Here is a 15,642-nt window from a genome sequence, read left to right on the forward strand (position 1 = left end):
TTGTGTCATTTCAAACCCATTCGATTTTCTTGTGCACTGCAAAAAATGCTTTTCTTGCTTAGATTTTTTGTCTTGTTTCCAGCCAAAATATTAAAAAAAAAAAAATTCAATCAAGAAAGATTTTCTAGACAAGTAAAAATTATTTTGTTTTCAGAAAAAGGTCAAAATGAAGTGTGTTTTTGCTTGAAACCAGCAAAATAATCTGCCAACAAGACAAATAATCTTGTTTTCAGTTTGAAGCAAGATTTTTTTGAAGATAAGCATTTTTTGCAGTGGGTGAAACATAGAAAATATTTTAAGAAATGTTTCAGGATTTTTTTGTTTGCTTTACTCCATTCAATAAAAGTCAATGATATCCAAAGCTGTTTAGTTTCCAACATTCTTCCAAATATCCTTTCTTTTATATTACACAGAAGACAAAGTCGTAAGGGTTTGGAACAACATGAGAGTGAATAAATAATGACCGAATTTAAATTTGTGGGTGAACTACCTCTTTAGACAATAGTTTAAGATCAAAACAATACGTGTATTGTACACAGAACAAACACTTTTCACCAATGAGAAAGGTCAGTTGTGCAGCCCAATAATAACAATCGACCATAAAGCTGCAGGAACATCTTCTAGCGACCACGAACACGGCCACTCGGTGTCCTCCAGTGATACAATAACACGCCACATACCAGCTCTCTGAAGTTCTCTCTCTTTACTGAGCGCAGCAGGACGTTTGTGAGGCCGCGGAATGATCCCGGCCCTTCTCTCATATTCCCTCTGTGAGCCTGCATTTTCCAATAAATCGCTGACTAGTCCTATAACACCCTATGTATTACACCAACAATTTCCTCACCTCATTTTCAAGCCACTGAAACGAATAAAAAAACCTGTAAAGTGATCTTTAATTAATTTCATCTGAGTTCTGCATTTTAATGGGGAATTAAATGCAAATTAGGTACACATCAAGTGACACAAATCAAGTGGCTGACAGCTATATGTGTCACACCCTCTGCACGTTCCCTCAGCCCCAATCACCACGATCCTCCACCAACCAGCCAATCACCACCACAGCACACCCGTGAACCATCACCAGAATTCTAATCACCGTCACCTGCACCAGCAATCACCACACCCTTCAAATACTTACCTCATTCACTCACTCACCGGCTGGTATCGAAGTTGCATGGATGCTTCTCTGTGGATCTTCTCCCCCTCCTGTTGTCTCTCCTGTGCTCCTCGTGGATTCTTCTGATGTTCTCCTGTGCTCCCCGTGGATTGCTCTGATGTTCTCCTGTGAAACACGTTAATCGTGTCAGAGGGAAGTGACTGTTGCTAACGCTATGATCCTTATGAACTTGAACTCACCTGTTGTGTTATGTTTGAAGATTTGACCACAGAGACATTATTCACCCGTTTGCACGTGTGTTGAACTGTGCACGTTTGTTAATAAATACCTTGAAAGATACTCACCTTCTCCCTTTGTGTGTGGTCGTGACAGGATACCAGCCCAAAAAAGTATTAACTCACCGCGTCACTCATGGAGGCGAGCGCCACTATCACCGAAGACACCCCTGACCCATTTTCGGATATGGTAAACGTCCTTCGTCAATCTCTACCTGCTGCTCCAACGACGATTTCCAACACGCCCCTCTCTCGCCCTATGAGTTATTCCGGAGACCCGGGTGGCTGCAATGGTTTCCTCCTGCAAAGTTCCCTCTATATCGAAGCCAACGCACACCAGTTTCCTAACGAAATTTCTAAGATATCTTTTATGATTTCCCTCCTCACTGGGCAGGCACTTCAATGGGCAGACGCACTCTGGAATTCACGGAGCGACGCTTTAATCTCCTATAATGCTTTCGTTGCCCACTTCAAGGACGTGTTTGGAGCTGTGCTCACTCCCCTTTCCGTACACGATGAACTGATCACTCTGAATCAAGGTGCGTCCAATATTCACGAATACACCCTGCGCTTCCGCTCCCTAGCGGCCACCAGTGGTTGGAACCAAATCGCTCTCCTAGCAGCCTACCGTAAGGGGCTTAAACCCCAGATCCGCAAGCATATGGTCATTTACGATGACAACGTACCGCTGGAAACCTTTATTAAGAAGGCAGTAGGCATCTCTCAACATCTCTCAGCATGTCCTTCTACAAAGTCTGTACCCAACTTCCCTCCACTTCGAACACCGTCACCCCAACGAGATGCGGAAGAACCTATGATTACGGACTCCTATCGCCTGGATCCTGCGGAGAGGAAACGACGAATTAATAATCGTCTGTGCCTATATTGTGGAGAAGCCTCTCACTTCATCAGTGCCTGTCCAGTCCGCCCGCCTCGTCCAATGGTGAGTACTGTATCTATTACTCCGGCCATGTCTCTCTTACCCCATATTACCGCTGAACTAATAGTAAACTCTCGTACTCTCCCCATCTATGTGCTCGTGGATTCCGGAGCGGCTGGCAATTTTGTTTCATCACACTTCATTGCTAAATATCGAATTCCCACCGTTCAAAATGAGGTCACATACCAAATTACCACAATCCAAAACTCACCATTGGGCGATGGTAAGATATCTCACCGGACCAGAAAAGTGACCCTCGTCTCCCAACACAACCACCGTGAACATCTAACCCTCCTAGTACTCCCGCGAGCCAACGTGGATGTCATCCTGGGCAGACCATGGCTCATTAAGCACCAACCCCGCATAGATTGGAGCACAGGAGAGGTCCTGGAGTGGGGCAAAACGTGCAGGAACCACGGCTACCATCCTTCCTCGTCGGATGCAGAGTCTCCATACCATCCTATCCCTCTGCACGCCACCACCATAGAGAGCCCTGCCACTCAATCCACCACCGCCATTCCCCCCGTCTATCAGTCTTTCACCGATGTCTTCAGCAAGGAACGGGCCACACAACTACCACCGCACCGGCCCTGGGATTGTAGTATCGACCTGCTGCCAGGCGCCAAACTACCCCACGGGAAGATCTACCCCCTCTCACGTCCTGAGCAGGAGGCCATGGAGAATTACATCCAGGAGGCTCTCCAACAGGGGTTCATCAGACCTTCCACGTCCCCAGCAGCATCCAGTTTCTTCTTCGTCCCCAAGAAGGATGGCGGGCTCAGACCCTGCATTGACTACCGGGTGCTCAACGACGCCACGGTGAAATTCGCCTATCCACTTCCTCTAGTGCCAGCTGCCTTGGAGGAACTACGGGAAGCCCACATCTTCACCAAACTCGACCTCCGCAGTGCGTACAACCTGATCCGTATCCGAGAAGGAGATGAGTGGAAAACCGCCTTCATCACCCCGACCGGTCACTATGAATATCAGGTGATGCCCTATGGCCTGGCTAACAGTCCTTCCGTATTTCAGAATTTCATGAACGAAATCTTCCGCGACTACCTCCATCGATTCGTAATCATCTACATTGACGATATCCTCATTTACTCACGTAACCTAAAGGAACATCAAGACCACGTCCGCCAGGTTCTCCAACGCCTCCGTGAGTACCAACTCTATCTGAAATTAGAAAAATGTGAATTCCATCAGCCCTCCATCTCCTTTCTCGGATACGTGATCACTGCGGAGGGAGTTCGTATGGAAGCCGGTAAGGTGGACGCAGTGGCCAAGTGGGCGGAGCCCAGGACGGTGAAGGAGCTTCAGCGTTTCTTAGGCTTCGCTAACTTCTACCGACGCTTTATAAAAAACTATAGCCTCCTATCGGCTCCACTCACTTCCCTCTTAAAGGGAGGACGCCGGGTACTACAGTGGACTCCAGAGGCTCAGCAAGCCTTCGACCGTCTAAAGCTGATGTTCACCACCGCTCCTATCCTCAAGCACCCCGACCCTTCAAGGCCCTTCGTGGTGGAAGTTGATGCGGCGGACGTAGGCGTAGGAGCTGTGCTGTCCCAGTGGTCTGATGAACCCCGATCCCTCCATCCGTGTGCGTACTATTCCAAGAAACTCACCCCAGCCGAGCAGAATTATGGAATTGGAGACCGCGAACTGCTGGCAATAAAGCTCGCCCTCGAAGAGTGGCGGCACTGGTTGGAAGGAGCCCAGTTCCCCTTCACCGTAATAACCGACCACAAGAACCTCCAGTACATTCAGCACGCCAAGAGACTAAATGCCCGTCAAGCTCGCTGGTCACTATTCTTTGCCCGATTCGATTTCAACATTACTTACCAACCCGGCCACAAAAACACCAAAGCAGACGCCCTATCACGTATGTACTCACCTGAACCTACCTCTGACGTTCCTGATCCAATTCTACCCCCATCTGTCTTTCTCGCACCCATACTATGGCAGCTGGATGAAGATATACGAGCCGCCACCTTCGAGGAACCTGCACCACCGGAGCTTCCCCCGGGTCGTGTCTATGTCCCAAGCCGTCTCAGACCCCTTCTGCTGGATAGTACGCACACGTCCCCCGGCTCAGGACATCCTGGCAGCAGGCGAACCCTCTCGCTCCTCCAGCAGAAATATTGGTGGCCCAACATGAGCAGGGAAGTGGAACGGTACGTCCAAGGATGTTCGGTCTGCGCCGTTAACACAACCCCACGCCGCTTACCTGAAGGTAAATTACAACCATTACCTATTCCCCGCCGACCCTGGACACACTTGGGCATTGACTTCGCCACAGACCTGCCCCCCTCTCAGGGTTACACCACAATTTTAGTGGTAGTCGATCGATTCTCAAAAGCTTGCAAATTAATACCTCTCAAAGGTCTCCCCACAGCACTAGAAACCGCAGAAGCACTGTTCCACAATGTATTCCGGAACTTCGGACTCCCAGAAGACATCGTGTCCGATCGGGGACCCCAATTCATTTCCAGGGTCTGGCGGGCCTTCTTCCAACTCCTGGGTACCACAGTCAGCCTGTCATCCGGATATCACCCTCAAACGAACGGGCAGACCGAACGGAAAATACAGGAAATCTCCCGCTACCTTCGGACGTACTGTTCCCAACATCAAAACACCTGGAGCCAGTATCTACCGTGGGCTGAGTATGCGCAAAATTCCCTCCGTCAAACCTCTACTGGTCTAACCCCATTCCAATGTATTCTAGGTTATCAACCAGCTCTGTTTCCATGGACTGGAGAGTCCTCCGAGGTGCCCGCGGTAGATCACTGGTTCCGAGAGAGCGAGAGGGTGTGGGACTCAGCGCACGTCCATCTCCAGCGGGCAGTACGGAGGCATACGGAACACGCCAACCGTCGTAGGCTACCCAACCCAGTTTACCTCCCCGGGGACCAAGTATGGCTGTCCACTCGAGACATACGCCTCCGGCTGCCCAGCAGGAAGCTGAGTCCCCGCTACATAGGGCCCTTCACCGTGCACTCACAAATCAACCCTGTCACCTACCGTCTAAACCTACCTCCACATTACAGAATCGCTCCCTCGTTTCACGTTTCCCTACTCAAACGCCACACTGAACCCCTGTTCCCTTCCTCCACAGAATCGGAGTCACCTCCTCCTCCCGACCCGCCAGAGATCCTTGGAGATAACATCTACCAAGTCCAAGAAATCCTAGACTCCCGGCGGCGGAACGGCCAGCTCCAGTACCTAGTGGACTGGGAGGGGTTCGGACCCGAGGAGAGATCGTGGATACCCCGTGACGACATCCTGGACCCGACTCTCCTCGAGGAATTCCACCGCCAACATCCCGAACGCCCAGCTCCCAGAGGTCGTGGTCGTCCCCGTCGCCGTTCTTGGGTGCCAGGAGTCACCCGTGGAGGAGGGGGTGATGTCACACCCTCTGCACGTTCCCTCAGCCCCAATCACCACGATCCTCCACCAACCAGCCAATCACCACCACAGCACACCCGTGAACCATCACCAGAATTCTAATCACCGTCACCTGCACCAGCAATCACCACACCCTTCAAATACTTACCTCATTCACTCACTCACCGGCTGGTATCGAAGTTGCATGGATGCTTCTCTGTGGATCTTCTCCCCCTCCTGTTGTCTCTCCTGTGCTCCTCGTGGATTCTTCTGATGTTCTCCTGTGCTCCCCGTGGATTGCTCTGATGTTCTCCTGTGAAACACGTTAATCGTGTCAGAGGGAAGTGACTGTTGCTAACGCTATGATCCTTATGAACTTGAACTCACCTGTTGTGTTATGTTTGAAGATTTGACCACAGAGACATTATTCACCCGTTTGCACGTGTGTTGAACTGTGCACGTTTGTTAATAAATACCTTGAAAGATACTCACCTTCTCCCTTTGTGTGTGGTCGTGACAATATGCATGTCAAAAACCGGCTGCCATGGTTACTGGAGAACTTTGTGACTCAAGGCAGCATTGTTCTCCTCTCTCTTCTTCGTCCGTGCTTTCACCTCCAGCTATAAATCTGTGCTACATTTATAATCACAATAATTCTGGCCAGCTCATATGGCTCTGTGTGCACAACATGGCAGGTTTCCAAACAAAAAGCAAAGTGCTGAAGCGGACAAGCGCTGTTTGCAGTCCATCATTGTTTCCGAGCCTTGAAAAATGTAATGTCTGCAGTACAATTAAGCACATCAAACACTCCTTCACCTCTCCGGCACATTCATAAATATTTAACGGACAGTAATAGCCATCCACGGTGCATTCAAGACAAACACTATGCGCTACGGCAGGCTTGTGGCGCTCTGATTGGAAGGAGTGAAGTGGAAGCTCATTACTATACATCTCATACCTTTGATCTCCGGAGGCGTGAAGCTCTAATCCATCTTGAGGCGCAGGAAGTTGCTTGTCTAGTAGTGGGCACTCAGCACCGGAGCGGCACTCCACATCAGAGTCCCGTCCACTCGCCTCCTAAACCCACCGTGTGAAACGCTAGGAAACCAACCTGTTGGAAGAGACTGGGAGTAAGGTGTATATACCAATGCATCTAAAGTATCTACATACAGATATGAAAGGCGAGAAATCATGAAAATCTGACTTTTACTGTATATTACGCTGCTGCCACACAGATCCAATATAAACATGTGATTTATTTCCCAGCTGTTTACCTTTCCAGACATAACTTACTGTTTTTCTGGCTCCTGTGTTTTTTTTTAACATAAACTTGTTTGTATTTGAAAGTTTAAGCGCAATAAGACATGAAAGAGAACTTAGTTTAGTACTCGCATGTCGTGACTAAAACCCATGATTTCAGCATGATAAACATGATAATCAAAACCAATGACGTTTTTTTCTGGCAGAGTATTTGAGGTACGATCTGTAAAGGCACAGCCCTGATCTGGAAAAGGGGGCGGGGAGCAGCAGCTCATTTGCATTTGAAGAGCCATGCACGAAAACTGTGTGCTTCTGCTTCCAGTCAAAATAGGCTAAATGATATAATAAATGAGCTGTGGGGTATTTTGAGCTGACACTTCACAGACACATTCTAGGGACACCTTATTTTACATATTGTAAAAAGGGGCATACTAGGTTTCCTTTAAAATGTCAATATTTATTGTTCTGCATGTTGTTTTAAAACCATACACTACCGTTCGAAACGTTTGAATAATAATACGTTTGGAAAACTGTTATGTTCGTGAAAGAAGTATTTTAGGCTTACCAAAGATGCAGCTATTTGATCAGAAATACAGTAAAGCATTATTATTGTGAATTGATATAAAAATGTAAAATACCTGTTTTATAATTTAATATATGTTATAATGTAATTTATGTATATGACCATTCCAATATGCTGATTTGGAGCTCAAGAAGCATTTCTCATTTTAAGTTGAGAAACATTTTGCTACTTAATATCACTGTAAAATCCAATAGTTTACCTTACTTAGATATGGTTAGTTATCTTTACTTAGTTGCTAAACTTACTAGGTTTTATTAAGTTACAGCTACTTTCAAGGCAAGTAAAACAATTTACTTACAGCTTTGAGTAGAGCTTACTTAAAATATTCAAGTAGCCACAAAGGAACCAACAACATTAATAAACCAGCGAGAGGCAGCAGTGCACTAATATGTTGGTAATGTGCAAAATAACAACAGAAGAAGATGAAAAGAAAGATTTTTGAGGTGGGGCAATTCTTAATAGACTTTTTCCTCCATGTCTGCAGTTATCTTTCTTTCACTAGTTTCCCAAAGTCATCTTGAATGCTGAACTTTCAATACAACTGAAATATTTAAGAGAACATCAAGCTAACTTCATAAATTGATGTTAATTTAAAAAATAATAATAATAACTTACCATTATAGTGATTAGTGTTCCCTTTAGTTGGGCACTTGGAACTTTGTTTATTTTGTTATTACTTTCTTTCTATTAATGCAGAAATGCATCATGAGTTATTTGATTTCAAGAGAAGACAAATAATAAGTAGATGCTACAGGACAGCAAATACAACTGGCAAATAAAAACAACAACAGTAAAGCAAAGCAATTGCATAATTGGGAGTCAACTGCAAATTGATATTATAAAACATCAACATCAAAATTATTCATTTTTCATTTATGCCAAAAATCATTAAGATATTAAGTAAAGATCATGTTCCATTAAGATATTTTATACATGTCCTACCATGAATATATCAAAACGTTATTTTTGATTAGTAATATGCATTACTAAGAACTTTTGGACAACTTCAGAGGTGATTTTCTGAATATTTTGATTTGATTCTAGACTTTCAAATAGTTCAAATAGTATCTCGAGCACATATTGTCCTATCCTAACAAGCCATACATTAATGGAATGCCTATTTATTCTGCTTTTAAATGATGTATAAACCACAATTTCAAAAAACCTATGACTGGTTTTGTGGTCCAGGGTCACAGATGTATTTTATATACATATTTTTATTCAGCACAGATACATAATTGATGACACAATTGATGAGAGATTTATAATTTTACAACAAAAATCTATAAAAAACAAAATGATATTCATTGAACTTTCTATTCATCAAAGAATCTTGAAAAAATGCTGCTTAAAAATATTAAGCAGCAAACACAGTTTTCAGTTTATTAAGTTATTTTAAATTGAAATATTTCACAATATTGATGTTTTAACTAAATGCAGCCTTTGAGAGCATAAAAGACTTATCTTCAATATTTCAAACTTTTCTTCTCAAGGTTTTTTTTTTTTTTTTTGCTGAACTTTTGCTGAAAAAGCACCGTAAAATTCCATCAAACCCATATGAATTAATAATAAATGATACATAAGTTATATAAAGGTTACTTCCAAAATTATTTATAAAATAAGTCATAAAAATGCAGACACAGTGCCCTCCACTAATATTGGCATTATTGGCATTCTTGGTAAATATGCGCAAAGGCGGCTGTGAAAATAAATCTGCATCATTTATCTTTTTGATCTTTCGTTCAAAAAATGCACAAAATTCTAACATTTCATTGAAGAAAAACAACTGATAGTGAGGGGAAAATCACAATATGAAATAAATGTTTTTCTCCAATGCATATAGGCCACAATTATTGGCACTCCTAGAAATTTCTAGGAGTAAAATATCTCTGAAGTATACTTCCATTCATATTTTTATTATTATTATTATTATTATTATTATTATTATTATTATTTTATCACACTAGGGTGACTAGGAACATGAAATTATTCAGCCTTGGCTTCCTGTTCTACAGCATTATAAATACACTATGAGGAAAACAAAGGACAAATTCCTTTAATCATCCATCACAATGAGAAAAACCACAGAATATAGTTCTGGTGTGCAAAACAAGATTGTTAAACCTGACAAAATAGAAAGTGGCTGTAGGAAAAGAGCTAAAGCATTGAAAATCCCCATTTACACCATCAGGAGAATAATTAATACCTTAATAAAGACTACCTGAACTCATGACAAAAACATACTCGTGGGAACTTTTTCGCAAGACACGAAATACAAACCAATAAGTATATATCACTGCAGATTCCAACTGAAATGAACATTACAGGTGGCAAAACACTGAGAACTTGTAATGGTTTTCGTACACAGTTATGATTACAGCTCCATATGTTTAGCTTTTTGGATGTAACAACCTCGCTCGGTAGCTCAACGGCACAGAAATGGACTTCGGATGCAGAATCCTTGGATACGAATCCTGTGAAAAACATGACTCACAAGGAAAGAGCTGAAAGATTGCATTTTTATGTCACATTCACTTTTGTTCATACTATTTGGTAGGTTTAGGTGTAGTGCAAATGGTACGTTATTTTAAAACATAACAGAGCATTAGAGTTATAGCGCCACTCAACAGTGACACATACGTCCAACGTCACATAAAATGTACCATATGTACGTTCACCTGTTCCGGGGAGAGAAAAAAAACACTTAGTGCCACTTAGTAGACATTTTACATTGAATATGGCACAAAACGTACATGGTGGTACTTATTTTATGTCTTGCGAAAAAGTTCCCACAGGTACGTTTTCGTCCTGAGATCAGGTTGAATAAAGATGTTACAAATCTGCCTGGAAGAGGACGTGTATCTATATAGTCCTAATGCATGGTGAGGAGGAGAGTTTAAATGGCCAAAGACTCTTCAAAGATCACAGCTAGTGAATTGCAGAGATCTTGAGGTCAGAAAGCCTAAAAAATATCAAACAGTCACGGGGTTAAATATACTGCTAGATCTTTAATGTTACGGGCCTGCTTTTCTGCCAGAGATCCTGGACATCTTGTTCAGATACGTGGCATCATGGATTCTATCAAATACCAACAGATCTAAAAAATTAAAACCTGACTGCCTCTGTTAGAAATCTTATAATGGGTTGTGGTTGGATCTTCCATCTGGACAATGATCCAAAACAAACATCAAAATCAACACAAAAATGTGTCAATAAGCACAAAATGAAGTTTCTGCCATGGCTGTCCCATCTCCCTGACCTGATCTCTATAGAAAATGAATGGGGTGAACTGAAGAAGAGAAGTAACAACATGGAGCTGGGAATCTAAAGGATCTGGAGAGATTCTGTATGAAGGAATGGTACGGAGCATTAGAGTTATAGCGCCACTCAATGATGACACATACAAAACCAATGTCACATAAAATGTACCATATGTACGTTCATCTGTTCCGGGGGAAAGAAACAACACTCTTTTAGTGCCACTTAGTAGACATTTCACATTGAATATGTCACAAAACGTACATGGCGATACTTATTTCATGTCTTGCGAAAAAGTTCCCACAGGTACGTTTTCGGCATGAGATCAGGTTGAATAAAGGTGTTACAAATCTGCCTGGAAGAGGACGTGTATCTACAGTATATGTTCCTAATGCATGGTGAGGAGAAGAGTTTAAATGGCCAAAGACTCTTCAAGGATCACAGCTAAAGAATTGCAGAGATTAGTTGAGTCTTGAGGTCAGAAAACCTAAAAAATATCAAACAGCCACTGGTTAAATATACTGCTAGATCTTTAATGTTACAGGCCTGCATTTCTGCCAGAGGTCCTGGACATCTTGTTCAGATACGTGGCATCATGGATTCTATCAAATACCAAAAGATAAAAAATTAAAACCTGACTGCTTCTGTTAGAAATCGTATAATGGGCTGTGGCTGGATCTTCAGTCTGGACAATCATCCAAAACAAACATCAAAATCAACACAAAAGTGTGTCAATAAGCACAAAATGAAGTTTCTGCCATGGCATTCCCAGCTCCCTGACCTGAATTCTATAGAAAATGAATGGGGTGAACTGAAGAAGAGAAGTAACAACATGGAGCTGGGAATCTAAAGGATCTGGAGAGATTCTGTATGAAGGAATGGTCTCTGATCTCTTGTCAGGTGTTCTCCAAACTCATCAGGCATTATAGAAGAAAACTCAGAGCTGTTATCCATTGCAAGGCCGTTGCAATAATTGGGTGCCAATAATTGTGGCACGAACTAGAGAAAAACATTTATTTCATAATGAGATTTTTCCCCCACTTTCCATTGTGGGGAATTGAATTTTGTGAATTTTTTGAATGAAAGATCAAAAGGATAAACAATGCAAATTTATTTTCACAGCCACCTTTGATTATATTTGCCAAGGGTGCCAATATTAGTGGGCACTGTATATAGAAAAATAAATAAATAAATAAATACAGCAAAAATGTTATTTATTTCAGTCTTTTCTTCACACAAATACCTGTAAAGTATCATAAAACATAGTGCTATTTTCCAAGCTTGAAAAAAAGATTCCTCAGCATACAGGTTTGGAACAACATGCAGCTGAGTAAACACTGACATGATTTTTATTTTTGGGTGAACTATCTTTTGAAATACTTGGCACAAACAAATTGGATTATTGCCCTGAAAGGATCTGGCATGTACTGCAATCAAGCAATGCAAATACTTCATAAGTCTGTTAAAACTTTCACTTACATGGAGCTGTTACATAACCACAAATATATTAATTCTGTAACTCAAAACGACCTTCCACAATCAATGCTGGAGAAAAAAAGCACTTTAAATTTAGCATCCAGAGAAATTCTGGCATATAAGCAAAGCTGAGTAATTGTACAATTTAATATTTCATTTCATTTCCTTACTATTTATGTGTAGCTTTTGCTTTCAAATTGTTCTTGCTTAATCTGTTTCACTCTCCACTGCATCAGCATGACATTTTCTAGCTCTGCGCATATTTTATCTGTCTGCCATTTAACTTTATGTTGTGAGGTGCAACATGTGACCTCAAATCTGCTTTTAAAGATGATGTTTTACCTTTTCGTGAATCTAAATGAATTTGTTACTTGTTCTCAACATTCATTAGCATTCTAAACATGCCTCTGTGCAATATTGCCACATAATTTTACCCTAAATGAGAATGTAAATGTCATTTACAAGATGAACATTAATGTAACATCACTGCATGTTAATGTTGCCCTCTCTCAGATGAGGATTAAAAGTGCTCCTTACGATGACCCAGTCATTTAACGCTCACATTTAAGCCACCTGAGGATTCCTCACAGCTCCCACCTTGTGAGCTGTTATAATAAGAAACTAGACTAACTGGAGAGTCAAGCTTATGTAAGTGCACTCTTACATTTAACATCCCTGATTAATCAGAATATCTAAATTTATACTGTGTAACAGCTTTTAAAGCCCACATAACTAAACAGTCATGGAACACTTTGATCCAATCCAACTCGCTGCTCTAAAAATACAGAATCTGACCAGACAATTTGTAAAATTAGTATTTATTGTGTTATAATATTCTCCACTGATAAAAAAAAAAAAATGATTATGTGCTGAAGGAAATACTACAGAAAACAAATGTAATTTCTAGATTAAAAAGTTAGTTCAGGCTATAATTTAAAAAAGTAAATTTCATATTAGTACTCAATAAAAAAATGAAAAAATGAAAAAATGAAAAAAACTGTTTTTTTCACCAGGGAGTACAGCCCAACATGACAATAACTGACCAGTTCCAGCAGCAATAATCAGCAAAATTTTCTTTAGGATCAGTGGCATGTTTAGTGCCGCCAATATGGCCAATTGTTGACGTGCCATGAAAACACTCCACTAATGTATTATGATAATTAGATAGCACTTCAAGGTACTTCAATGTTCAATTTGTTAATATTACGCTACACTGAAACACAAACTAGTATAAAATCTAAAAAGGTACTGTCTTTAATCTTTCACATTTTGTCAGGTCTCCAAAGACGAATAGAATTGCCCTCCCCCAAAAAATTTCCTGCTAAAAAAGTTTTAATTTGTCTTTACGTAACTGCGAAAAGATCAGAGGTGCAGAAGTTTCTTAGAGCACGCGCACAATCCGATACATCAAATGATAATTCTCACACATGAAAACAGTTTAAAGAGATTGAAGCCATAAAGCATGTCCTTTTTCCCCAGGCAAGAGTGAGACAGTGACACAGTTTGACTGTGTGCTCAGTACTCCCGCAGTGCCACCTTCCCACTCAGCAATGTAGACAACTGCACTGGGGACTGACTCTCTCTCTCTTTCTCCCTTCATCTCAGTATCCTCTATACCGCGAACCACCAGCGGAAACACATCAGAGTAAATGAAGCATCCCGACTGTCCCTGCACTCACATAAGATAAAAAGTTATGCCAATGGCTGAGGGGCTGGAGAGGAGACAGCAATGTGGGAAGATGGGGAAACAGACCATATAACACAACACTATAGAAGTAATGAAGCTGTGATATATTCAAGAAGGAGGAAAATTCAAGTCTACCCCACCTTCTGGCTGCGTGGGACCATCAAGAATTTATTCAGGGGCTCCAGAGTGAATAACTTGGGATGTTTACTTTGCTAGTCCATTTAGTCAGATTAGTAAATGAAGAGACTTCATTTCATAAATCAAATGGCTTCCATTCAATTGGCTGTTTTGATCCCAAGTGGTCTTGTTAAATGAAGGAAAGCCTTATGAATATACTTTGACAGGCATAAATGCTGCTTTGAAAGGAAAGTGTCTTTGAGGTTTGGAGATGAAATCAGCTCTCATTCTTCTTGGCAGGTTCTGTGGATGTGAGGTCTGATTGAAGGGCTTCAGAGGCACTCATGAGATATCTCAGGGGCGGGACGGTGGGGCTGTATTATCTACTGAAGAACATGTCATTCACTGGCTGTCTGACGGGTAAACATTTTGTTTCCCCAATCAAACATTTTCAATTTACAGATATGTTCATTAGGCCCCAGAAGCAAACGCGTATGAAGGCAATTAAGGTAATAGCTGTAATGGGGGAAAAACCCTGGCTTGTTGTCGTGATGAATAATACATTGGTATTCATGCTGTTGTTCCACTTGAAGGGGATTTAGAGCAGATTAAAGTTAATCTAACAGATCACATTTGCCTGTTCCTTATCAAACATGCAGAACGCATTAGCATTGTCTCAGTGAAATCAGCTATTTCTGATTAGACAAAATTAGACGTGGCTATATTTGACACATATATTCTAATGATGCCACTTGAATGACTGTAAAACATGTTTTTTTTTTCTATTGGTTATACACTGCTTTTTAAATTTCTTATGCTTATACAGTAATATTGTGAAATATTATTTCAATGTAAAATAACTGTTTTCTACGTAAATATATTTTACAAAGTAATTTATTCCTGCGACGTACTGTAAAGCTTATTTTTCAGCACCATTACTCCAATATTCAGTGTTTTGTTTTGTTTTTTTGGAACCTGTAATACTATTTCTTTTTTTGTAACAATATAAACTACCATTTAAAAAGTTTGTGGTCAGTAAATGTTTATTCTTTCTTTTTTATAAAAAGAAATGAATACTTTTATTCAGTAGGGATGTGTTAAATTAATAAAAAGTGACAGCAAAGCCTTCTATTGTCTATTTTGAAAAAAAGTTTTTTTTTTACTTTTTATTCATCAAAAAATCCTGAAAAAAGAGTCACAGGTTAAAAAAAAACTAAGCAGCACAATATTGATAATAAAAGTAATAAAACTATATATTAGAATTATTTCTGAAGGATCATGTGACACTGAAGACTGGAGTAATTGCTGATGAAAAATCAGCTTTGCATCACAGGAATAAATTATATTTGAAAATATATCAAAATAGAAAACAATTATTTTCAACTGTAATAATATTTCAGAATATTACAGTTTTTTCTGTATTTTTATTAAGTAAATGAACAAGAGGATTCTTTAAAAAAAAAAAAAACATTAAAAATCTTACTGATCCCAAACTTTTGAACGGCAGTGTAGTTATTGGTTATAGTCATTTATAAAACGATT

The 15,642-nt window shown here is 40.9% G+C and overlaps 1 protein-coding gene across 1 annotated transcript in view; it reads right to left on the bottom strand.

Moving 5' to 3' along the window:
- The window catches only part of grik4 (glutamate receptor, ionotropic, kainate 4), a 514,994-nt gene that overhangs the window by 348,928 nt on the left and 150,424 nt on the right, over positions 1 to 15,642 (bottom strand). Inside the window, exon 2 of the mRNA XM_073817307.1 lies at positions 6,678 to 6,830. The gene's annotated coding sequence lies outside the window, so the exon portion shown is untranslated. The remainder of the gene's footprint in view (positions 1 to 6,677; positions 6,831 to 15,642) is intronic.

Source organism: Garra rufa, chromosome 14 (genome assembly GCF_049309525.1).
Source record: "Garra rufa chromosome 14, GarRuf1.0, whole genome shotgun sequence".
Lineage (NCBI taxonomy): Eukaryota > Metazoa > Chordata > Actinopteri > Cypriniformes > Cyprinidae > Garra > Garra rufa.